General features: G+C 37.7%; 1 long non-coding RNA gene across 1 annotated transcript; it reads left to right on the plus strand.

The window, feature by feature from the left end:
* Positions 1 to 1826: 1826 nt before the first annotated feature.
* On the plus strand, positions 1827 to 25614 carry LOC135412723 (uncharacterized). Its single transcript, XR_010429915.1, has 4 exons — positions 1827 to 2219; positions 4882 to 5011; positions 16451 to 16542; positions 25466 to 25614. It is a non-coding gene; the product is annotated as an uncharacterized LOC135412723 (long non-coding RNA).
* Positions 25615 to 25869: the final 255 nt, after the last annotated feature.

A 25869-nucleotide genomic window follows, 5' to 3' on the forward strand; every position in this document is an offset into this window, starting at 1 on the left:
CCCAAGTGTTGGGTGAGAATTAGAGAAGCAATTATGGACTGTTGTAACACCTGGAAACAGAAGTGATAGTGGATGGTTTAATGTTGCATTGAGCAGATAATTGGTTTTGTGGCTGATGTGAAGCAGATCTCTTGGTATACTGTGATTGTACACAAAAAGATCATATGGCGTACTGTGCTATTTGAATGTTTGCAAGGCGTTCACACTGTTTATCTGCTGTTCTCAAGTCTCTGGTGGAAATGTGATGCCGCTTTCTTTGAGCCTGTCCACCTGAACAGCATTTTAAATAAATACTTAATGTGACATGTATCGGAAGAAAACAAAATTGGTACTTGATTGCTACCAGTTTACAGTGTCTCCTGAATCAGCAGCTCCTATTTGTCTTGTAACTTACACAACAATTCTGTTTTCACCTCTAGTGTTTATTTCCCTTTCCCTTTCAGGCAACTGCAAAAGCCAGGAAACGGCCTTTCTGATAATGCCACTGAGATTTAGAGCATTAAAGCAATCTCATTATCAGTTTACATCCCTAGTTGGAAATCTGAGATTGTTCAGCACATCAAACAGTAGAGTGGGGGCATGTAATGTGCAGCCCAAGGGCCAGATGAGACCTGCTGAGTCATATAATGTGTGCTCCAGCTGCCCTCTCCCTGTATCTGAGGGATGGGGACAGAGCTGCTGACTGGTGCTGCTAATGAACTCGAACTACCATACATTATTTTCCATCTACATGCCAAACATGGCTATATGCACTTACAACAAATGTCTATGGTTTATATGCAAATTGGATGTGACCCTTGGGCTCTTGGCAAGTAACCTGTATAACCTTCAGGTCTGCAGAACATAAGCCTCTCGCTAAAGCTGAAATTAGTGCATGCATGGGGCTAGAGGCTGCCTTGCAGAGAGAGCTCAGGCTGCTCTGTGCTTAATGGCAGTGGAAAAGGCCTAATGGAAACCCCTTTAGCTCATCTTTCTCACTCAACTCTTGGATACATGAGCAAGAAGGGAGGGAAACAATATTCTGTTGGTCCGATGCATAAGTTCTTGCTGCCTCAACCCTTTGATCTTAGCAGCCATGTATGTGCAAAACCCCCATCACATCATTGAGGTCTTCCTGATGAATCTGCAAATGACATTACACTGTTGAATTTTTATGCTCTGCAAAGAATTTTAATTATTTTAATTACTGTTTCTGAGTTAGTGTGAAAATAAACTCAGAATCTATCATTTCTGCATCCAACTGTGCAGATGAAATATATAATCAATAAAATGCTTTTGTCATACCCAGTTTGAACTGGGTATGACAAATCCATGACAAATCCATCATGAAAGATCCATGATAGTCTAAAATTCAGAGGTTTCTTCTGTGTTAAAGTTCTATTAATGCATTCATTAACAAAAACTTACACTAAAAAGTCTGTGGGGCTTACTTCATTGAAAGAACAATTTCTTTGTTGGTAACTTCATCTTGATGTTACTCTCCTCTCTTCAGCTTTCCCAAAATGACATTTTTCTTAAAATCAGCACTAATACAGTAGTTAACTTTTCTCAATATTACGTAAGAAAATAATGCTGAGATAGTCATACAAATAATTAAACATTGAAACCCTCTATTTTTGCCACAAATGCAAAAGTACAGCACAACTCCAGTCATATTATTTGTTTTAGAGATCATACTTTTAAAATGTACTCTCATGAGTACATGATGACCTTGAAATTATGTCAGCCAGTGTTGGCTGGCTGACATACAGAATGTGAAGATTATTTTTGATATGGAAGGAAAGCATGTAAAGATATTGTTGGAGTCTTTGTACCAGCTTCACTTATTTTTGGCAAGGTATAGAATTCTAATGTCTGTTTTATTATTTCTTTTATGATAAAAATAATATTGGAAAATATATGGGGGAGAGGTTATATGACTGTCAAACAGACAGATGCACAAATAGTTTACTCAAAGTAGCCCTCAATTTTAATTTATTTAATTTATTTATTGTCACCAAAAAATGCCACAAAACCCCCACATTTTCTCTTTTTAAGGTACAAAATCTGAGTGTGACCACTCTTATGAAAATTCTGGTTTTGCCTGAGGAAAGGAGGGTGTCTGTGTTGTGTCGTGATCCATTGGGGAACTATGGATGACAGGTACTGGCAGCTGAACTTCCACAGTGTAAACCATGAAGAATATGCATCAACCTTGACTTGCAGCACCACTTCAAAAGGTGAAAATGCGGGGCTTTTGCATCCTGGCAGAATTTATTGCCATAAATCACTTCTTTGGTGTCTCCCAAACATGCAATTTTTTTGAAAATGCACACATCTAAAATTTTTAATTCATGTTACGTGTTACTTTAGTTTCCATCTATTAGGATAGGGTGTTTTATTTGCTAGCAGTTGTTGACAATCTTGGGAGATAAAAACATTCAATTTCCTTCATGTGAAAGCTGACATTCTCATCCAGTCATTTGATTCCAGGAGCTCTGATCAACTATATAGGGAGACACTTAATCAAATCTCAAGAAATTATATTATTGCCTCTGTTACAGGACTTTCAGTAAGAATGAAAATAGTTCTGGTGTATTATGACCAGTGAATGAGTATAGATCCTGTGTTGTCCTAAATCCCTTTTGAGCTGCTCATAACAACACATCTTAATCCTATGTGAATAAATGAGCTGGGGATTTCTTTCCTCTAGCTAAATCCTAGTGTCACAGAAGAATGTCATCCATAGATCTCATAAAAGTAATGATGTTGTAATACATTAGAGTAAGGCCTGCATTTAAATGACCACAATCATCTCTGCAATGAAGTTTTAGGCGTAGACAACTTCTGGGCTGTTTGTTTGAATTTTCTATGTTATATGGTTTTAGACTGGAAGACTTTTTTGACGTACTGTGAAAAAAGCAAAAAGCCCCCACCAACCAGTCAACCAACCAAACCAACTAACCAACTAAAGACCAAATCAAAAAGCCACCCTTGACTTCAGATCCTAAAAATGGTCCCTAATAACTATCAGAATAATTACAAGCTATAGAAGACAAGATAATCAGGGAATCATACTGTTCCTGAAAGGTTATATACCACAATCTATAATTAAAATTCTGGTAGAGAAGTGTCATGCCACTGAAGTTTTAGTCTGAGCATGCAGTTTGCAGAGAAGTTGGTTGGCCAACTTTCTGCCATCAGTACTCTGCACCGTATTTTCACTCAGATTCTTAAAGCTGAAGTACTCTGCATAGTTCTGAGTTAAATTTTAAGAGGCAGAAAAAAATTGGCAAAACATAAAAGACTCAAGTAGCTACATATCAGCTAGTCAATATCACAGTATAAAAAAAGAGATATTTTATGAACATTTCAAGTTCTTGCTCTATTATTCTAAGAGACTATTCTTTATTTAACTTTTATTAGAGTAATGGTGATCTTGAGAAACACAAAGTACAGGAGGACACATTTTCACTGTGTTTAGCAATTGTGTATGTCATAGAATGAAGGTAAGTATTAGGAATTGGTATAGTCTAAGAGCCACTCAAATTAAAAACAAAGGATGCATATTTTTTATAGATGAACATGCCAGGAAAACAGCATTGGGGAAGAATGTCTGCCTCTGAACAAAGAGGGTTCTTTGAAAGCAAAAATAGAGAGATATAGGAAAGCATACAATGGAGACATCAAAAGAACCCAACAAAAATGGTTACATCAAATAAAAAAAGATTAAATATTTTAAGGTGCAAGACAGATCAAAGGCTTCCTAAAGATATCAAAAACATGATGCCTATGAGGAAATTAGGATGTTAAGAAGCAAAAACAAGTTCATAAAAATGTACATACCACCATTTAAAGTGGAAAAGGAAATACAGTGTTCTAGGGTCAGCCAAAGTACTTGGTACTAATAATCCTTTCATCTTTTATTAGCTAAAATTGAAATATAGAATACAGAACACCTAAGAATTTATGATACGATTGAGGTTTGCCATCAGAGTTATGCAGAAGAAAAAGGGTAACCTACTAATTACTTAAACTTCTTTGAACATGAAAATAAAAGTACTGGAGAAAAAGAAATCAAGGATATTTAAACATGGAGAAAGCCTCTGACTTGGATTCAGGAAAGCTGAACTAAGTATTTTACTGGAATATTTATACTGATGTCAGTGCTAGAGCTAGCTCAAACAGAATTAGGCAGAACTAGGCTAGAGGAATATTTTATGATTTAAAATTGGTGAAAAAAGCTATATTATGAACAATCTGTTCTGTGAAAATATTTTGGTTCACTGAAGTGGTTTTATAACGCTTTATTTTGTAAAATTGACATTTTCCCTTGCTGCTTCTTACCTCAGTATAAGCCTAAATACTGTTCATACAGGCAATAAATAAATATATAAATATTTACTTGAGAAGTTGCTTTTAAACACATTTTTTTCTATTTAATTTTGTGTCCACATCTCCAAAACCAGGAATTAGAAAGCAAAGTGATAGATTTTCAAGTTTATAAATTAGTGTTAATGTGATCTTTATTCTATTAAGTTATCTAGACTAGGCTTCCAAATCATTCTCTTTTCCAATACCCCAGAATATATTGTTTGAGGGTCTCAAAGACATCAGCTAGTTCCTTTGAACTTGGATCATAACAGGATCCTGCTTCATATTTATCATTGGGACAATATGTGTGGATTCTATCTTTCTCTTTCCTTCTTGGCATTCTCTTTTGCTTCACTGTTCATGTGGTTGTTCAGCATGCGACAAAACAGTGTCTTCTGCAAGGATAACTAAATAGTCAGTGTAATTCATCAAACCAATGGCATTGGGGGTGGGGAGGTACGCAGAGGGGGGATTTCATTTTTTTTTTTTCTGTTTTGAAGATATTAAGAGTATACATCTGCTTTATAGACCAAGAAACTGCTGCAGAGGGACCTGAGAGCCAGATGTAGAGGCCAACACAGCCTATAATGCTTTCGGATAATAACCAGATTATAGCTCCACAATTCCAACAAAGAAACACAAGCAGTATGGATGTACAGTGAGTATCAATTTGTCCATTATTTCTAATGAAGTTAAATAATGCATATGGGACCACATGTTTGAAGAATAAATACACATTAAAGTTCTTAACAGTGTGAAGATTAAGGCAATATGATTTTTTTATAGCTTTCATCCAGGGAAAAATAACTTCCTGCTTGCTTTAAGTAAGATTGGCTGAAAAAAATCTGTAGTACACCTAGAACAAAGTCTGAGTGGCAACAGGCAAATATTTTTATTTGGAAAGATTTTTATTGGTTTTAATTAAGCAATGACATTTTTGTTGAATGTCTTAAATCTTTAATTACCACCCAAGAGCATTGAGCATTACATGAGTTATTTACTGAGTCATTGAGAAGTACAGTTCAATATTTTCTTAAAAATACTTCATATAGAAACGACAGAAGGCCTTCACTGGAAACAAGAATGATTTTTAGAAATATGAGTGTTTCAGGTCCTGATCTGAACCACAAAGAAGGCAAGTGAAAGAATCCCAGTGGCTTCCATGGGAGTTGGCTCATGTCTTTAATGAGCATTAGAGCTTGTAGTAACTAGAGAAATGTTTTCTTATGATTGACAATGTCCCACAAATCATAATCTGTCACCAAAGGTCAGCCCTGAATATTTGTTTGGGGATTTGGGGCTTTTGTGCTTTTGTGCTGGGTTTTTTTGTAAAATGAGAAGGGGAAGGTATCACCTAACGTAAACCTTGTTTAAAGTTTGAGATGTCAACTGTAGCAGCTGCATGTATGGATGTGATGTACAATGTAATATGGATGAGATTTTCACAGGAGTTCATCACTCATATATCACAGAGAAATTGGGTTGTTGATTTAAATACAGCCCAGATCAACTGTCGTGGGCATGAGACACCAGCACTAGCAATGGGTATATATTTATGAATAGCTACAGCTAAGCTGAGGCAGACAAGAAAACAGATGTTTATGCTAAAGATTTGCTCTCAATCTCCAATAAAAAGTAGAATTAGTGCCTACAGCTCTAGTGTATTTATCAGCTCTCCCTAAATTTTAAAATCTATGGCCTATGTAATGAGATACATAGAAGAGGGAAGGAAGCAACAGTAATCTCACTGCCTGCATGAAGGTTCCTGATCTATGTAAGACAGTGCATCTTTCCAAGATTCCCAGGTACTTGGGAGAAAGAAATCATTGCTTTCCAGGCTCTCTTATCAGCCTTGCACATGGCTCCTATCGAGATCATTATCTGGTGAAGTAAATTTCTCTCCTCTGAGTGTATCTTTGCTCCATGAAACATCATCATGGCTAGGCTTTGCGAATGGAGATTTGGGAAGGCTCTATCCACATTTGCTACAGGCACGCTGGTGGCTTATGAGGCCAATATGTGATAGACAAATCCGATTGCAAAAGGCACAGCAGAAAGACTCCTTAGATGCTGTATTCTGCAAGACACGGTTCTTTCTGAGTTGCCTTTTCTGCTCGAGAGTGATCCTGCGTGTGTTCTCAAAGGAAGCAGCAGCGTTATAGATGGTGTGTCTCCAGGCCTCCTGATTGGAGGCCCAAGTAGACCAGTTATGTTGATCAATACGGCCAAGGCTGAGATGTTGTTTCAGGGAGTCCTTGTATCTTTTCTTCGGGGCTCCTCTCTTGTGGCAGCCAGTGGCAAGTTCACCATAAAGCAAGATCTTAGGGAGGCGGTGGTCCTTCATCCTTGAGATGTGCCCTGCCCATCGCAGCTGTGTTCTCAGTAACATGGCCTCAATACTTGTGACTGCTGCTTGCTCTAGAACAGATGAAATAAGGCAATTTGTGATTACAGTAACCAAATGGAATAAATGAGATCAGAACGAACCTACAGCTGATACAGATCCCAACTGGATAATGATCATCAGGATAGCAAAATTTGTGACAGCGAAATGCAAGGCTAATTGTGGTTTACCCTACGAAGAATATGACATTAATTTTTTTACAGGGAATGCAATCCCATTGTCATACAGAGTTTACAGCTGGATTTCTTTTGAGGATTGTACTGCAGATTTGTCACAAGAAAGTGAAGGAAACATCTAGATCAATTATGTTTTTAGAGACTAGATTTATGGGAATGAGAGCCCGGAGAAGCAGGAATTGGGGCAGGAGCCCAAAGCTGAGGAGACTTACTCCTCAGGTGGCGTAGAGCAACCTCTGCGGGGTGTTGGTGCTGGAGGCTCTGTCCATCATCCACAGTTGGCAGGGTGGACTCCTCCTCCAAAAGGGTCACTTCCTCAGTGTATTCAAGTATGAGAACCTGGCTGTGTCATCACTTTTCTGTGACCTATCCCTTCTGATAAAATACAGACTTTTTATCTGTAGGAAGGGTAATTTATTCTGTTAATCACAGACTAAATCTGACTGCTTCTGTTTCTGTTGGTATAAGCCCAGGTGGTAGGCTCTCTAAGCAGAAAATCTGCCAACAGGAAAGCCATAATAGGAAAAAAACAACTGCTGTTTTTTATATTAAAATCCTGGGCATACTGTGGAGCCCAAACTACAATCCTAAGTTTTTCTTTCCCAGAAGACAGCTTAAAGATTCATGAAAGTATCAATGCTGCCTGATCATTACACAGAACTTACCTCCAAAAACATGCAGGGTTTATTTGAGACCCAATGATACCTCTCGTAAGTGGTCCAGGTTTGCAATTTTAGCCTCTAGACAGTGTTTACCACCTCTTGCATGAGAGCTATCAGCAGTCAGAAAGGAGGAACTTTAACCTATGCTTCACTGAAGTTTACTTTCCTTCACTTAGATGTTGTGTACTGAGTTTCCATGAAAGAATGAAAAACACTTAAGACTTGATGAATACAGGATATACAACATTATAAAGGAAAGAAACTTGTCTCTGCGTCTGTACAGGACTTGTTCACAAGGGTTCCCATCCGACCCCCTCTGCTGGAGTCGGTAATGTCTCATAAACCTGATATAACCAAATTCTAGTCAGTAACTCTTGTGAAGAGAACCACATTATTAAGTCTTTAAAAAAATGCCTAGTCCTATTTAACAGCCTTCATAATTTTCTAGCAGTGACTCCTGCAGAACAGAAACTAGAAAATTGATTATTTGAGATATTAAAAGCCTTCTATGTAAAAGCTTACAACATGAATGCGTTCTGAACTCCTTGGCTCTACTTCGGTTCACAGCTTCCATCTTTTTACAAGATCAAGTCCCAGGTATATAAGACTAAACACTGCATCTGGTACCTGCTTCATTTAAAGGTAAAATAAAAAAGAACTATCTAGAAATCCTGATAACATTAGCACAGAAGATGGAAATGTTACTTTGGATTTCTTGCGCCTTATGCTGCTGGAGATATCAAGTTCATAATTTAAGTGATAATATGCATTTTTTTCCTTCCATGGGGAAAATGTTACCGCATTGCTGCATGAGTACTTGTCCCCAACCAATTTCCAGAACAATATCTAACATCGGCCTGTGAAAGTTTCCTCCACCGAAATTCCGTGTGAAGTTCACTGCAGGAATGATATCTGTGGTCTGATTCCTTGGCCACTGAAATGAAATTATAGCCTTCTATTGAGCTCATTATGCATGAAATTAAGATAGAATCCAGGAAAAACAGTGGAGTCTCATACGTATTCTTGTACCCTGCCACTCCCCCTGCAACTTCTTTGTACTTAAAATGGCAGTATATAACATCCTCCAACACCCAAATTTTCAATGAGAGCCAACAAAAGCTACATTTTGTGTTATAGGCATGGATTATGAAGAAAATCATATTAATATTTAAGAGCAAAGCTTTACTTATTTACATTTTTTGAATACATTTATCAGTCTTAAGTGATTATTTTCTACTGATAAATGTTATTTGTTTTTAATGTGACCTATTCAACACTATAATAAGTGTTTCACTCCAGCTATGTTCCACATGCTGTATTCAAGTTCTTCACATCACCATTGTATATAGGAATTTCTGGTGTGTTTTTATGAGAGAGAGAGAAAGAAAGAGATCAAAATGTTTAGTAGGTAAGATGGAAGGAAGCAACTATCTATCTAGATAGTTGCTAATGTCTGTCATAGTTAATTCCTCTATCTTATACAAAGTTTAAATAATTTCTTTTTCCTGTCAAAGTGAGCTTTACTATTTGGACATAAATCCTTTGTGCTAGAGGTGCAAAAGCTGTTGATGATATTTGTTTCTGAAGTTTGGTACCTTGTAGGAAATTTTCAGGTGCTTCAGGTACTATAAAGGTACTGTCTGAGACTGAACTGAAGCACTTGTAGTCACCCTGATTTCTGTTTACATTGCCATTTAATAAAACAAAACAAAACAAAACATTTGAGAATTTGATTTTTCATTATTTTGCTGGACAAGAAAATAGAAGCTTGGGAAAGCTTTTAGACAGAAGTATTACCAATCTTGCTTTTAGGCTATTACATGTTCTTAAAAACTAAACAAAGAAAACATTTTTTTCTCAAGATCAAATTTTACTGCTTTCAATGATGGTGTATCTTTGGTAACTTTTGATTCAATTTCCTAGCAGCAAGTGGTTTTGGTGGGCTTTTTCTTTATAGCAGGCAGAAGATTGACGTTTTTTCAGCCATATCAGAACTTTAGAAGTTTGATGGCTTTCAAGATGGTCTTTTCCTTTTGTAGAAACTTTCCCTAATATCTGTAAAAATGACAGAAATCTTCAGAAAATTTTTTGGATTTGCTCCCTGCATTAATATCTCTGAGCATGTTAGCATCTGAAGGAGGGCAATGAAGATATTGAAAGGCCTTGAGGGGAAGATGTATGAGAAGCAGTTGAGGTCATTTTGTTCAGCTGGAGAAGAGCAGACTGAGGGGAAACCTCGTCGTGCTCTTCAACATCCTCACAAGGGGAAGTAGAGGGGCAGGTTACAGATCTCTTCACTCTCATGACCAGTGACAGGACCCGAAGGAATGGCCTGAAGTTGTGTCAGGGAAGGTTTAGGTTGGATATTAGAAAAAGATTTTTCACCCAGAGGGTGGTTGGGCACTTAAAAGGCTCCCCAGGAAAGTGGACACAGGCCTGACAGAGTTCAGGAAGTGTTTGGACTATACTTTCAGGCCCATGGTGTGATTCTTGGGAATGGTCCCATGCAGGTCCAGTTGGACTTGATGACCTTTGTGGGTCCCTTCCAACTTGGCATATTCCATGATTCTATGATTCTGCTTGTGTGAATCACAGGTTGATGACCTGCATCTATCTCCTAGCGAAACAACTTCCCCAGTACAAAATCTATCCTCACAGCTGGCACTGACACAATTTTTTCAAGTGTTTGTTATCTCTGACATGAAGGAGCAGACAAGGAGCTGGTGTCCCCTTATTGCCCCTCTAAAATAATGGATAATACCTGAAATACAGCACAGAACAGTATTTGAACACTTGCTTTATTGCTCCCTGCGTGACCATAACTCTTTTATAAAGTCCACTTGCCTTAGTACGAGGATAAAATAAAGATAAATACAGATCACTAAAATTTTCTGTGATGTTGCTGTTCTTCCATTGAGAGAGTTGCAACAACTGTTTGATGCCTTTTTTCTCTTTGGGGTATTTGATGTCTCCATAAAATAGCACCATGCAGAAATCTAGGCAGCATGCCCATCCCCAGCACATGTGCCCTCGGATTTGGATAGTGATTGTTCACTTCATATGAAAATTAAAAGCTGCAGAATGTAGAAGAACATGCTTGATTTCCTTTTGTGTGTGAAGATTTTCAAGGTCCACTTCAGAGTTAGTTAAGGAGAAATATCTATTTGTGTTCCTTGACATTTATTTTTATATGTTTCAAATTTTGCCTAGGTGTAATTATTTGAGGTGAACAGTTTGGGAAAATTTTGAAAGTATTCACTCAATTAGGATGGAAAAATATTTCCTAGTCTGAATTTAAAATAATTATGAACTATAACTGTCAAATAAATGTCACTAAGTTTGGCAGAGAGGGGCTGGTCCGTCAGGGCTCTGTCCTTTGACGTCTATTGAAAATTTATCTGAGTTTGCCCAGGTTCATGGAGCTAAGTAGAGACTTTATATTTTCCAGCATCACTGTTCCCTGAAGACTTCTAGCCTTCACATACTTCAGGTTTTGCAGTGAAGATGTTGTCTGTTTCTGGCTGAAAGGGGAAAGGAGAGGAATGCTTCCTCACATAGATGGAAATGGAAGAATAGCTAGATGTGCTTAGAAAATAGAAGTATGGGAGAGCTGGGGAGTGGGAACCAAGGTACAGGCAAGAATTTGGGAAATGAAGCATGTGCCCATACAACTTTTTGGAGTGAGGTACGAGTTTTTGTGCCTGATTTCTAATTTGGCTAGGCATTGCATACAGTGTGTCATTATGCTTCAGCTAATAAATCCTGCTGTAAAATGCATGAGAATTAATTGGACAGGGTATCTTAGATCAGATAAACCAGGTCTGGGACATAGGGAACTTAGTTTATCAGGACAATGGGCTAAGATAACAGCAAGTAAGGTTTTAAGAGATTCTAGTTAATAAAGTGAAAATGGAATTAAACACTGTTTTATAGTCAAGAATTCTGAATGGAAATATTTCTGGCATTTATCAGTATTTGAATGTTTAAGTTTGCAATATAACCTTTGTCTTTTAGCACTGGATGTATGAGTACATATGCACACATCCCCTTCAAATTCAAATCAGTAGAAGCATAAGTTTTTTCTGTAACTTTTAAAGAAAAAAGCAGATTTATGGAGTATCATATAATTCATATTGGCACATATATTAAAATGAACATATGACAAGTATATGACAGATGAAAGTACTGTAAAATCTGCCTTTATCATCATTTCACTAAGTTGTGCTATGGAACTGCTTGGTTTTATTTCCTCTGCATGACACAATTTATTTAATTTCCAAGAGTCTTCTGCTACACATGATAGTTCCTTTTGATGAGGCAGAGAGATACAGAATTTCACTGGAGAGAGAAATACACAGTTCTTTATTGCACAATTTTTTTTGCCCATAAGTTTTAGACTGGTTATGATTAAAAGAATATACTTGTCCCTTATGTACAACAATTCATCTTTATAGAAGCATACACATATATGCATTTTTGTGGGGAGTAATCAAGAGGCAGTGTAGGAATTAATTACCAAGAATATTCTAATTGGTTATCCCAAGAAAGATGGTAAATCTTTGATTACATTTTCTACTGATGATTTAGAATAGGGACTACATATTTCATGATATATAGGATAAATCTACATTTAGGTTTGCAAGTAGTAGCTCTATTTCTAAAATTTTAAATGTGTTCTTAGATCCTTTGAGGAGGAGTTTAATAGAGATATCCTCCTCATTTGTCTTTCAAATCTAAGTGTTGATGAGTAGTGCTCTCAGTCTTTTCAATATGAATATTCCTAACCTAAAAATGCCATTCTACATCTAAAGGCAGAGAGCAGCTTTGTCAAAGTCCATAAGGACCTTTAAAAAATACGTTATTATTTTTCAAAAATATCAGTACCATATACATGTACTTTTCTACTGTATAATTGAATCTTAATACTTATACAATATTACATATAATTTTATTTAATCTCAGACTCCCACTGTAACTAAGTTGTGAATACATTCTAGGACTTCAGTCTGTAGTACAGGTTATGCAGTGCAGCATACTCATGGGTAGTATTCACATTAAATACCAATAATCCAATCTTCACCAGTCAAATATTAATAGAATGATGTCTCTATCTGTACAGCAAGTGACTACTTATGGCATAAAAAATGGTGGTCAGTGCTGAGTCAATTTTGATTTTTAATTTTCAACCACTTGTCAGTTTAGCACCCAACTATTTGGGTGCTGGATTTTTGCCACAATCTCTTGTATTCTTATCAGAAGGATGACTTGGGGCTGATATGGTACAAAATTAGGTCTAAAGAAAGAAGATTTTTATGAAACTTGCATCAGTTAGAAATGTCTCTGTATTTCTAAATTTTTCTCTCATATTAAGGGCATGTTTGCCATGAGCTTTGAATTCTAGGCTTTCCACTTCAACGTATTCATTGTATGTTCTTTTTTGAGTTCCTCCTCTGTTGCATCTGGGAGCATAACTGCTTGGGAGATTTATATATCCTAGACTCTTCTTTCAGCTGCCATCATGCATGTGGCTACAAGAAAAAGGCTACTGGGCTGCTGGTTGTAGTGACATTCTAAGTTTACTGGCAATAATCACCACACACTGTTTCTTATTCAGGAACTGCAAAAGCCTAATAATTATGAAGGGTGTTCTTAGAGTTATCCCATCCCAGAGAAAAACCTGGGGGTTTTGCCCTAAATTATCATTTGTTCTGTGGATCTATACTCAAAATAGCTCCTTTGGATCCAAGCTCCGGGACACTGTTTGTGGATGAACCCTGCCAAAGTGATTGTAACAACATTTATAGAAAAGACATTACAATTTCTACATAGGGAAATAGTCTCAATGACTCCCTGACTCCCTCACTGTGGCACCTCTGTGAGACAAAGAAACTGTACACAAAATACCAGTTTTCATTCCCAGGACAATTCAGAGAGTGAATGCTAAAAAAGGAAACATAACTCTTCAGAGACTAGAAGCCAATACACTACTGCTCAAATGGTGCTGAGAGGATATTACCTGGTCCTGGAGCACACAGTAGTAGTCAGGTAGAAAGAAAGCATAGGCTCTTATTTTTGCAACAGGGATAAAATGACCTCCAAAGTGTTGTTAAAAAGGTCCTCTCAAAAAGTTCAGATTTCATAAGATTTATATGAGATATATTGGCTTATTCAGAACTTTAATTATAAATTTTAAAAGTTCTTTATTTCATTAATTGAAGATGTTTGCCTGCAAATGAGAGATTAATTTATGCTTGTTTTTAATTGTTGGATGCCACCACAATTGGTGCTGCATAAAAATACATACAGTACATAAAATATGAATTAAAACAAGTGAATAATTATAATCACATCAACCTAAAGGCAGGAGGCATTTTAATATCAGAGTCTGGTAATGGTGCATGAATTAAGAAGGATTAATTTTTCTGAGACAGTTCAGAAGTATTTAGCCTTTATTCTGCCCTTATTTAAAATGCCTCATATAATACATCTCAGTATTTTACATAATTTAAAGTTTCATAAGACACTTTGTTCTCACTCTACGAGGTTCTTCAACATACTGAAACGCTCCTAAGATCTTAGGTCTACAAATAATAATCTTCCAAACAGATCCTTTGTTCTGAGGCTTTGCATTGGTAATTGGTAGTATCAGTGCCTGTTATAGACCAGCTTCCTAATTTACAATGGTGCTTCTCTTATGGAAATAAAAATATACTTAGATATGTAGGTAGGTGTGTATGTATAGATAAAGGCATTCTGCATTGGTCAGAACATCACACTTAACAGACTGTTTAGCATTAAGATGTCATGGAAAAGTGCTTATATTCTCTACTCTCAAGTATTATTTAGTTAATGTGGGTGGCAAATGTACAGCAGAAAGCAGACACTGACAGACAAATCAGAGGCAACATCCTGTAGTTTTGTGCTCTTAGGAAACAGATAACATGTATGAACTCTACACACGTGTTAGGACACATACTACAGAAAGACACTGCTTCAGCAGCAAGGCTACTGACCATGGGCAAAGTATTTCACAATATATATAATTTTGAATTTTGTTCCAGTGACTGTTCAGCTGGAGTTAACTATATATAGCTAAAAATAAGAGTATCCGAGGGCATTTCTGTGTTTAGCTCAGATATTTGCAGGAAGCTTTGTAGCAGTGAGGCTCTTACTGTCCTGAGTGTATCATAGCAGATTTTATAGCTATTATAGTAATGTGCTTGAGTATGTATCTGGAGTTTCTTAAGCAATTCAGCAATAGAAGAAGATGTGGTGAAATTAGGAAGATTTCTAAGGGGAAAAAAATGAGAATCCTTACCAATTGTAAAAGTTTCACTGGAGCGCAGAGGTTGTATTACCATATTAATGCCATTATTAAGGTTTTGATAAACACATTACATATGAATATTAACATGAGATAGCCTGGATTCAAGCTTTTCACAGAGCATAGAAACATTATCTTGGATTCCTGAATGCCTGTCAACATAGCCTTTGATCCTGCTTTGTAACATATCTTCTGTTTCAGTTCTGGGATTCTGGGTCTTTCCTCTACAGAGTCTTCCAACTCTAACAGATTATTTCAAAGTATGTGGTAGCTTTGTGATGTGAACAAACATCTATTGAGATCAGATTCTTTAAAGTATATATGAATAGTAAATTAGGTAGATGGAGCTCTTGTTTGCCTGCAAAGTGTTTCAGTTCCCTCAGCATGTGAGCTTTCTCTATATTAAAAAGCAAATCACAATCAAAGAGCCTTACATGGGTTTTATATTTTGACCTTGGGCAAGTCACTGAGCCCCCTGTGGTTTGGTTTGAAGCTCAGATTCTTGCATGTGCAAAATGCTGATGTTCTGTGCATCAAGGTGTACATTTTTTTTTTCTGAGTAGAAACATACGAATCCTACAGCTGACTTACTTTTTTTTAAGTTTCTAAAACTTTTTTTCTTTTTTTCTTACCTTGGCCAGTGCTATACACACAAACTGCATGTCTATGTCTATTTCCATAGACATGCATTCCATGTCTATTTCCATAGACATTTTATCCCTATCTGCTACTTCAGTAGCAGAACTTCTTCAGTTTGCAGCACAGAGGTCCTGAGTTTTACCTCTGTGCTTAAGGAGAACTCTTACTGAGTTTTAATCTTGGTTGCAACAGCTTCTGTGACCCCAGAGTTCACAGTCTGCCTCTTCTTTGGCTATGAATCCTTCTTTTTCTCTTGTGGAAAGAATAGTACATATTTTTTTTTCTTGGAAATGAATGGTATGACCTGAGAGGCTCTTTTTTATAGCAACTTTCTCACTCTTAAAACTATAGCTGAGGACTTTGTGCACAGTTTTTCACCCCCTGGGGTATTATGAGGTGATTAAACCACTGAACTACTGCCCATTTGCTGGTCCCCCAGAGTCTTCCACTCCAGGCCCCTTCATGATTTGTTGACTTTAGGAAGTGCTTCTCCTTCTCTTATTTATGTTTCTTTCTGTCTTGCCTTCCTCCTGCTCCCCCAGCCAAGTGTTTCTAATACCAATTTAATGTTTTTTTTTCAGAATGTGATTTTAGGAATAGAAAAATTCCTTCTCTCCTGAAAGGATAAAGGCAGAGTTGTCTGAAGGCTCTAATGCAGCATCACCAGGCCCAGAGCCGAGCCAGCCCTCTGCTGGACAATGACTAACATTCAAAGGAGCCAAACCTAGGAAGAAGTACCCAAAACGAAAATAGAAATCTAATTTTCTTGGCAGCTCTGTCAGTAAAAAGCAGAAGCACAACTTCCTTTCTTACCAGGATGTGGAGGAAAAGGTAAGTGGTTTGGGCATGATAAAAGCATGAAACCACAAATTTTGTCCCTTATCCCTTTCAGATTTTGCCACAGAGCGTTTGCAGGAGAAATGATGCTGGTTGCTTAAAGAGCCTACTGGTTATGAACTCCAGACCTTGCAGAGGTGAGTAGTTGTCTCTGAATATCATGTTTCCTGCATTAAAAGAGGAACGGTAAATGCCATTTGTTGGAGTTTTTTTGGCTGAAGTTCTGATCTTTTCCTAAAAATTAAAGCACACTGTGAAGTGGGGGTTATTGAAATTTATAGAATTATGTATAGGGTTAATCAAGAACCCTTGTATAAAATGATACATCCTTTTCCTTCTTTGCCTTGACAGGCTTCCTGGAATTTCTGACTTAGTATCTTGACCTTTTTCCCTGTCTTTTAGTCTTTCAAATATTCTTCTTCGGTTTGGGTGCAGCTTTTAACATTTATTATATACTTGTCTCAGTTGTGTCAATGTGCAAAGGAAATAATCCTTGATTTTTCTGGTGAGCCTATCCCAGCTAAGACGATAAATTGTGTCTGGGATCAAGTGTTCAGACTACAACTGTCCAGACAAGCTGATTGGTGATTTCATGCCTTCTCTCAGAGGTTTGTTTTATATAGTCATTGCTTTCTGTATTAGCTCCTTTTAATTCCTCTGCCTCTTAACACTGCTTAACTTTATGTTGACTTTCCACTTGGTTCTTTTAGCTTATTTCTGAATCCAGGGACAGACTCTAATTTGAGCAAAAGTGCTTTTTTTTTTGTATTTGCTGAATGCCTTTGGAACACAGTTTTTATGGATGGAAAAAAGCAAGATGAAGAATAAATTAAAAGATATTATGGTCTCTTCCACCAGTGTCCTAAAAACCCTGGATGATGAACAGATATATTTGCTTGTATTCAGAGATAAGTTTTATTTCTTTTTATTCTTTTAGTGGGCAATGCATACTGATGTGTTTTAAAAAGCAGACAAATACACATAATCCTATGAAATAATTTTGTTGGGCATCTAGGAAAAGTTTGCTTAGTTGTTTGAGGTTTTCTGAGGTAAACATAGGACTCTTTTATTTTTTTTGCATTGAATGGAAAATTTATGTTAATTATTCTACCTTAACTTGGATTGTCACTTTAAATTCACCTGCTGAGTACTGTCAACTGTTGTTGGTATCTGTGTTCATGCCTGAAGATGTCCATATTCATTACTGGATTCCTTTAGCTTAACAAAGCTTGGAATTAAATGCAACCCAAAAAGCAAGAATTTATCATTCTGTGACGCATTGAGAGCTAGTGTTGCTAAATGAAAGGATTGTTTCAGGCATTAACAGTCCAGTCTGTTTATGGAACTCTGTCCATTTCTGGTGAAACTATTGCAAGAACAACAACATATTACCATCTGTGTCCTCGCAGAGGCTTCATATCTGAATGTTTAGCATTTCAAAAATCTTACAGATGTTGATATTGCATTATTCATTTAGTTGGAGACTGCCACAGCTGTGTACTTTCCTGTATATTCTTTCAAACAATCTGGCAGCAGACTCTAATTTGAGCAGGGCAGAGTACAGACTGCAATTTTGATGGGCATGACTCTGCTATACATAATTTGTGCCTATTTGGCAAACTTACATTCTCTGAAGAAGCAAAATGGAGTATTGTCACTGCACTCCAGCAATTTCAGTATTCCAATGACAATATAATATAGAATCATAGAATCGATTGGGTTGGAAAAGACCTCCGAGATCATCGAGTCCAACCCTTGGTCCAAATCCAGTCCATTTACTAGATCATGGCACTCAGTGCCACGCCCAATCTGCGTTTAAAAATCTCCAGGGATGGTGAATCCACCACCTCTCTGGGCAGCCCATTCCAATGCCTGATCACTCTCTCTGTAAAGAATTTTCTCCTGATATCCAACTTAAATTTCCCCTGGTGGAGCTTAAGCCCGTGCCCCCTTGTCCTATTGCTGAGTGCCTGAGAGAAGAGACCAACCCCCACCTGGCTAGAACTTCCCTTCAGGTAGTTATAGACGGTGATGAGGTCACCTCTGAGCCTCCTTTTCTCCAGGCTAAACAACCCCAGCTCCCTCAGCCTCTCCCCATAGGACTTGTGCTCCAGTCCCTTCACCAGCCTTGTTGCTCTTCTCTGGACCCGCTCCAGCACCTCAATATCCTTTCTGAACTGAGGGGCCCAGAACTGAACACAATACTCAAGGTGTGGCCTCACCAACGCAGAGTACAGGGGAAGGATTACTTCCCTGCTCCTGCTGGCCACGCTATTTTTGATACAGGACAAGATCCCATTGGCCTTCTTGGCCACCTGGGCACACTGTTGGCTCACGTTGAGCTTCCTGTCAATTAGTACCCCCAGGTCCCTTTCTGCCTGGCTGCTTTCCAGCCACTCTGTGCCCAGCCTGTAGCGCTGCATGGGGTTGTTGTGGCCAAAGTGCAGGACCCGGCACTTGGCTTTACTGAACTTCATCCCATTGGAATCAGCCCATCTCTCAAGTCTATCCAGATCCCTCTGCAGAGCCCTCCTGCCTTCCAGCAGGTCGACACTCCCTCCCAATTTGGTGTCATCAGCAAATTTGCTGATGATGGACTCAATCCCCTCATCGAAATCATCAATAAAGATGTTAAACAGGACTGGACCCAACACAGACCCCTGGGGAACACCACTAGTGACCGGCCGCCAGCTGGATGCAGCTCCATTCACCAGCACTCTCTGGGCCCGACCCTCCAGCCAGCTCCTAATCCAGGAGAGGATACACTTGTCCAAGCCATGGGCTACCAGCTTTTCCAGGAGTATATTATGGGAGACAGTGTCAAAGGCCTTGCTGAAGTCTAGATAGACCACATCCACAGCCTTCCCCTCATCCACCAGGTGGGTCACCTGATTGTAAAAAGAGATCAGGTTGGTCAGACAGGATCTGCCCCTCCTAAACCCATGCTGGCTGGGTCTAATCCCTTGTCCATCCTGAAGGTGCTGTGTGATTGCACTCAGGATGATCTGCTCCATAACCCTGCCAGGCAATGAGGTCAGGATGACAGGCCTGTAGTTGCCAGGGTCCTGCTTGCAGCCTTTTTTGTGGATTGGGGTGACATTGGCCAACCTCCAATCATCTGGGACCTACCCAGTGAGCCAGGATTGTTGGAAGATGATGGAGAGCGGTTTGGCAATTTGAAAATGAACATGCCTTGTGGATATCTGAATGTTTCTGTGGTATTGAAATTATTTCAGAGAATACTTTCAAATCAATATATCATCTTGTCAATCAATACATCAACTTGTCAACCAACAGATTGACAAAGTGAAAGAAGTGGAGTATCAAGAGAAATAGTGAAGGGAAAAGGAGGAAAATAATATGACAAAAAAGGAGGAAAGGATATAGAAGAAATGGAAGAGAGTGTGAAATGCATTGTACGTTAAAAAACTGAAAAGAAGCAAACAAAATGGAAACACATAAAAAAATGAAGAAATAATTAATTAAATGGTTAAGAAGGGAAGTAAAAAAGCAAGAGAGTTCATGAGAAAATATTTGGTGAGATACAGAATGACATTAAATACCATCTGAGTTAGCTACTTGAGAAGATATCTGATTCAAAAACACAGTTTCTCAAATATTTCTAGTGAGTAAATGGTTAAAAATACTCTACTTTTCCTGTGACTGCTCAGCAGGAAGAAAAGGGGATTGGAATCCAAATTGCCAAATGTCCATTGAACACGATTCTTCCCCAGGAATCAGAACAAAGCTCTGTTTGTTTATTTCTACTCATAGAATCTGATATTGGAATTTATTCAATTGCTTGAAAGCAATTTGTTTTCATAACTTGTGACTGGGAAGCTCTGCTAACTTTACTGATAATACTTTGAATCCACTACAGTGATACTAAAAACGAAAAGTGACCTTAACTCAGTGATATCTCCCAGAAAGATGGTTGGTGCTTTATGAATTTTTAGGGAGTCGGATCATGATTGTTTTATTATTTTCTTTTCACTTGTTAAATCTCCATTATTGAAAATAACAAATTCACACACTGGATGATTCCCTTGCACAGTCTGAAAGAACCTCCTCATCTTATCTTTCTGAGTTTGAGTAACAGCAATTGAAATCCATGTCCAAAATGTAATGAAAGAATGAGCATAGTCACCTCTGCTGCTACCCATCTAAACTAACCGTCTCAATTTAGGAAACATTTACCCCTATGAAGTGGTAAAAGTAGCTAGTAACATTACCTTATACCTCCTTTGTTCTTACAGCTCTCCTTTTCCTAGGGAAAGACTGGTTTTCTGGTATGTTTCTAGACTCCAAAAGGTTGCTTTTTCCAGGGTCAGAAAAAATGAATTTGTCGCTGGACAAGACATTTTTATTTTCAGCTCCCATACATGTAGTTGGAAAGGCAAGGAAGGGACTGTGTGTGGCTTTAAATTTCACTCATTCTAAGTGAATGCCAGTGGTTTTCTCATTCCTCATCTGAAGAGGATGACCCTTAGGTGCTTAATGCCATGGAATTCTTGCTCCAGGACTCTGCAGAGAAAGCTTGGTGCCATCATCCTACACTTCTATGCAAATTTTGTAGTCTGACCCGACTGGACAATTTAAATAGAACTTTGCGATCATTACGGAGGAGGGCCACACTGCTCTACATCTCTTTACTTTCCTTATGGGAAAGTTTAATAAGGCTCCCACCTGTTGGATGCAATCTATTCCACAGTGTCAGTGTCTTGCTTTTCTGGAGAAAAAAATAACATCTTTTGGGACAAGTGTAATAAAACACCTGTTCAGCACCTGGTAACAGCCAAGCCAGTAAAGTTCAGTTCTCATGAAGAACTGGAGGAAGCACAGTTGGTCAGTAGTGAAATAGAACAATTTTATAAAATCAGTCATGTTTTCACCTTGAACTCCCTGCCCTACTTGGATTATCCAGATGGAAGGGTGACAAAAATTATTTGTAGCATTCTGTATTATTGAAGAGAGACAGATAAAAATATTTAGCTATTTAGAGGACTGGATTTGTTGGAGTAAGTAAAAGCATAGGAAGATTAACCCAAGTAATCATTTATTTTTGATGCAAAACCACATTCCAAGTAAAAGTGTCCTTTTAAATGTATAGGAGGAACCACACTTTACACAGCAGAGTTAACATGTGAAACTCACTGACAGAAAATATTAACAGTGTTCTTTGGTAAAGATTGGTCATTTATAGCAAGAACAAGGAACTGACCATAATTTATACTGTTACAAGTTTAATTTCATATTTATCAGATAGGGCATATAGTCTTAGCTGTGAGGTTCTCTGTAATGAGTTATTTCTCAAATAGTTACTCTCAATTTGTCAATAATATCTGTTACAGGAATGCTTGATGTTTGAAACAGATGGTATGGACAATCAGTCCAGCAGTTTAATTACCTAGGTAGCCTCATCTCCTCGGATGGTAAGATTGACGGAGAGATAGACAACAGGTTAGCAAAGGCATATAGTGCTTTTGGAAAGCTTCATAAAAGAGTTTGGCAAAATAAACACTTGAAGAAAAGTACAAAGATCAATGTTAACAGAGCCATACGGATCTGAATCAACGCTGCCTCCGTACAATCCTAAACATCCACTGGTCAGATTATGTGACCAATACATCTGTTCTAGAACAAGCAGCAATCACAAGTATTGAGGCCATGTTACTGAGAACACAGCTGCGATGGGCAGGGCACGTCTCAAGGATGAAGGACCACCACCTCCCTAAGATCTTGCTTTATGGTGAACTTGCCTCCGGATGCCACAAGAGAGGAGCCCCAAAGAGAAGATACAAGGACTCCCTGAAACAACATCTCAGCCTTGGCCATATTGATCATCATAACTGGTCTACTGTGGCCTCCAATCGGGAGACCTGGAGACACACCATCTATAACCCTGCTGATGCCTTTGAGAAAGCACGCAGGATCACCCTGGAGGAGAAAAGACAATGCAGAAAGAATCATGCCTTGCAGAATATAACACCTGAGGAGTCTTTCTGCTGTGCCTTTTGCAACTGGACGTGCCTATCTTGTATTGGCCTTTTTAGCCACCAACGCACTTGCAACAAGCGTGGGTAGAGCCTTTCCCAAATCTTCGTTCGCGAAGCCTAACCATGATGACTCTCAATTTGTCAATAATATCTGTGTTACAGGAATGCTTGATGTTTGAAACAGATGGTATGGACAATGCTAGAGATATTAAAAGTTCCAGTAATGTAATATGGAACACAGAGCTGCATTCTTATATATAACCTGTCTTCCTTACAAAGGAAAAAACGGACTACTTTAAAGTCATTCCTTCCCTTTTCTAAATAAAAAGTAGATAAAATATTTTAAATAAATATTTATACTTAAAGGTTGTCTTTTGTAAAGTTCTTGTTGCCTTTGTTCTTGAAAACAAGACTATAGTTTTTCCATATTTTATAACTAATTTAACTATGAAGTATTATGACATCAAATGTAAATATCGTGCCTTCACTCAGAGGATATGCTCATTGATCATTACTGATGTTATTAACCTATGGAATTTCTAACTTGCCTTCCAACACTTTATCTGTAAACCAGTGTGAAAATAAAAATAAGAAATTAGATAATAAGGTGTAACATTTTTCCCTCCTGTCCTTCTAAAATCAAACTTTTCTTCCTCCTTCTGCTTTTTAAAAAATATTTCTACCATGATTTTTAATGTTTCCCCTTGATCCTTAGTCCTCCATGATTCTTTGATGAAGTCTAATTTTACCAGCATTTTGTGCAGTAACTTTTGCTGAGTTTTATTAACCAGGAGTGTACTTTGATCTTTTCTTTACATGTCCATACTTCTCAACATCAAACAGCAAAAATCCTGGAAGCCCTAGCAGTAAAAGAAAAAAAAGAAAAAAAGTGTTTTAAACTACCATTGAAATTCATGGGGCAAATTGAGTTTTTACTTGTGACATTATGAGAAATGAAAAATTTCAGAGCCTAAAGACAATTGAGATAGGGTACGAGATAATATCAATTATATCTGTCATGGTTATTAGGAGACAGGGGAAAGGATCAGATGCTACATAAACAAGAACCCCCTGAGCAACAGTGAAACAAAACTGCCAGAGAGGGGCTGGTGGAAATCAGTGAGTATATCCACCCATTCTGATCCTTAACCTACTAATGTTTGTTTTTCAATGAGGTCACAGCTCTAAAAAGCGATCTGTGTAGGGATCCAATTACATAAACACGATCTCAAGTTTTGTGTTCAAGCTGACCCTTATCAGTTTGTTTTATCTATCTTCAAACCATTATTTTTCAAAACCCCCATTGTTTCTCCATGAATTATGCTAACTAGAAAGTTGAGGAGGGTAAGTGGAAGAAAAAAAGCATTTTTAACGTTCTGGGAGTATTATTCATTTAATGTATAATACAAGAAAATGGCTGTTACCTAGTTTTTCTTAAAAACTTAGATCCTTTCTAATATTTAAAAAATATTATATTAAAAGCTGAAGTACTTTCAGACCATCAAATTTTCTGATGCTATAATTTTGAGAAGTTATTTTACAGTGGCAGGACTTAGGAGGATGGGTGAAATTCTCAGATGGTTTAAATTGCCATAGCTTCACTTAAAGAAGCAAGCAAAACTATACCAGTTAAAGAGAAGCTCTGGATGTGGTTATGGCTCTTATAGGTACAATAAGGTATATGCCTTTGTTGTTATTTGTATTGCAGTTGCTCCTAGGAGCTGTGCTTATTACCAGGCCCCACTATGTTGGAGCGACATGTACAAAGAACAGAAAACTGTATTGAGAAGTGACACTGTCTTTTGTACACTGGTGACTAGATGGCATGAGCACTGCACTAGATTGTTTGCAAAAGGCAAAAATAGTTAATCTCAGTCATATTTCTGCCCCACTTAGGTATGCTCTGTGCAGAAGTTTTCACACTCTGCAACAGTAGGAAAACACTTCAAAAGCCTTTTAGAGGAAAGAAAAAGAGCTCTTTATTTCCTCTCCTTGTTTAGAAAGAAAACAGTTTTACGCTTAATAAATTCTGTCTTGCTTTGAGATTTTATACAGCTAAATGAGCTGATTCCTTTATTAAGGCCATGCAGTATCTATCTGTATACAACATTCTTAGGAATAACTATGAATTCTTCAGCTAACTTCTGCAAGTTTGCCCCTTCTTCCTGTAGAGTTACCTAAGCCTATGGAGAAATGTCCACGCATTAAGAAAAGTGAGGCAATGATAGAATCCTGAAATGGCTTGGACTGAAGGGGATCTTTAGTGCTCATCTAGTCCAACCCTCCTGACATGGACAGGGGCACCTTCCACTAGACCAGATTGCTCAAAGCCCCATCTAACCTGGCCTTGAATGTTACCAGGGAGGGGACACTCACCATCTCACTGGGCAACTTGTTCCAGTGTTTCACTCATCATAAAAAAATGTCTTTCTTATATCTAGTCTCAAATAATGTTCTGGAAAATAAATGTTGGTTTTGTGTGTAGCTTTTGGGGTTCTACCTACCCTAATACCTTTTCTCATTCTCTCTTTCTTGCTGAAAGTGGGGGAATATACCCTTTCAGTTTTCATTTTCCAGAGAATATATGTTGTTCTGCTTTACAAATGACCAAAACATTCTAGACCTTGCTTTTTTCTACCATGTTAAAAAGTCTACAATTACTAAGTGAAATTCCTCTGTACTGTTTCATTTATAAAAATCAAATTATATATATGATTTGCTTTTCAGGATTAGAAAATAAAGAAAAATTATAAAGAAATACATTATATATTATATAAAGAAAAGAGTCCTAGAGATGAGAAAAACCAAATAGCTGATAGGACTGGTCCCCGTGTCAGACAATACTTGTTCCTACAGTTGGTAGCAATGCTTCAAAATCTTTCAGGCTCCTCATCCCCATCATCTCTTCAGTTTTTTACATGCATTATGGATTCTTCTCTTGTGGAAAACATCCCTGCTTTGATGTGTCAGAGGTTATTTTTTTCACAATTGTTTTTAAAATTGTAATATCTTGTTAGCTGAAATATTAACATTAAACCTTTCTTTCTTAACCACATGCAAATTGCAGCAGAGAGAACCTTGTGTTAATGGACCAGACCTATCACCTCCTAAGGCATGAGAAGTAAATGAAAATGTAGCTAATGAGTTCGTTACTGCGTCTGTGAGCAGGTCAATGTGAAAAACAGCAAGGATGGTAGAATATGCTGCAGTGACAAAGTATGGAGAGGAATATTTATACAGCTTTTTCTCAAACTATGAAAGATGTTTTCTTAATTTTAGGCTCTGACAAAGAACCTGTATGGAAGTTTACCTCAGACTTCCTTCAATGGCTCACTAAAGTGATGTTTTTCTATTCATAGTATTTGGGTACTTTCTTGAAGCAAGGTACTCACTAAATTTCTCCAAAATTTTTCTTTTAAAATAAAAAAGAAAAATTACATAAATGAAGTATTCAACCCAGAATCTCCTTACTGCAGCT

This window comes from Pseudopipra pipra, chromosome 4 (assembly GCF_036250125.1).
Source record: "Pseudopipra pipra isolate bDixPip1 chromosome 4, bDixPip1.hap1, whole genome shotgun sequence".
In the NCBI taxonomy this organism is placed as follows: Eukaryota; Metazoa; Chordata; class Aves; order Passeriformes; family Pipridae; genus Pseudopipra; species Pseudopipra pipra.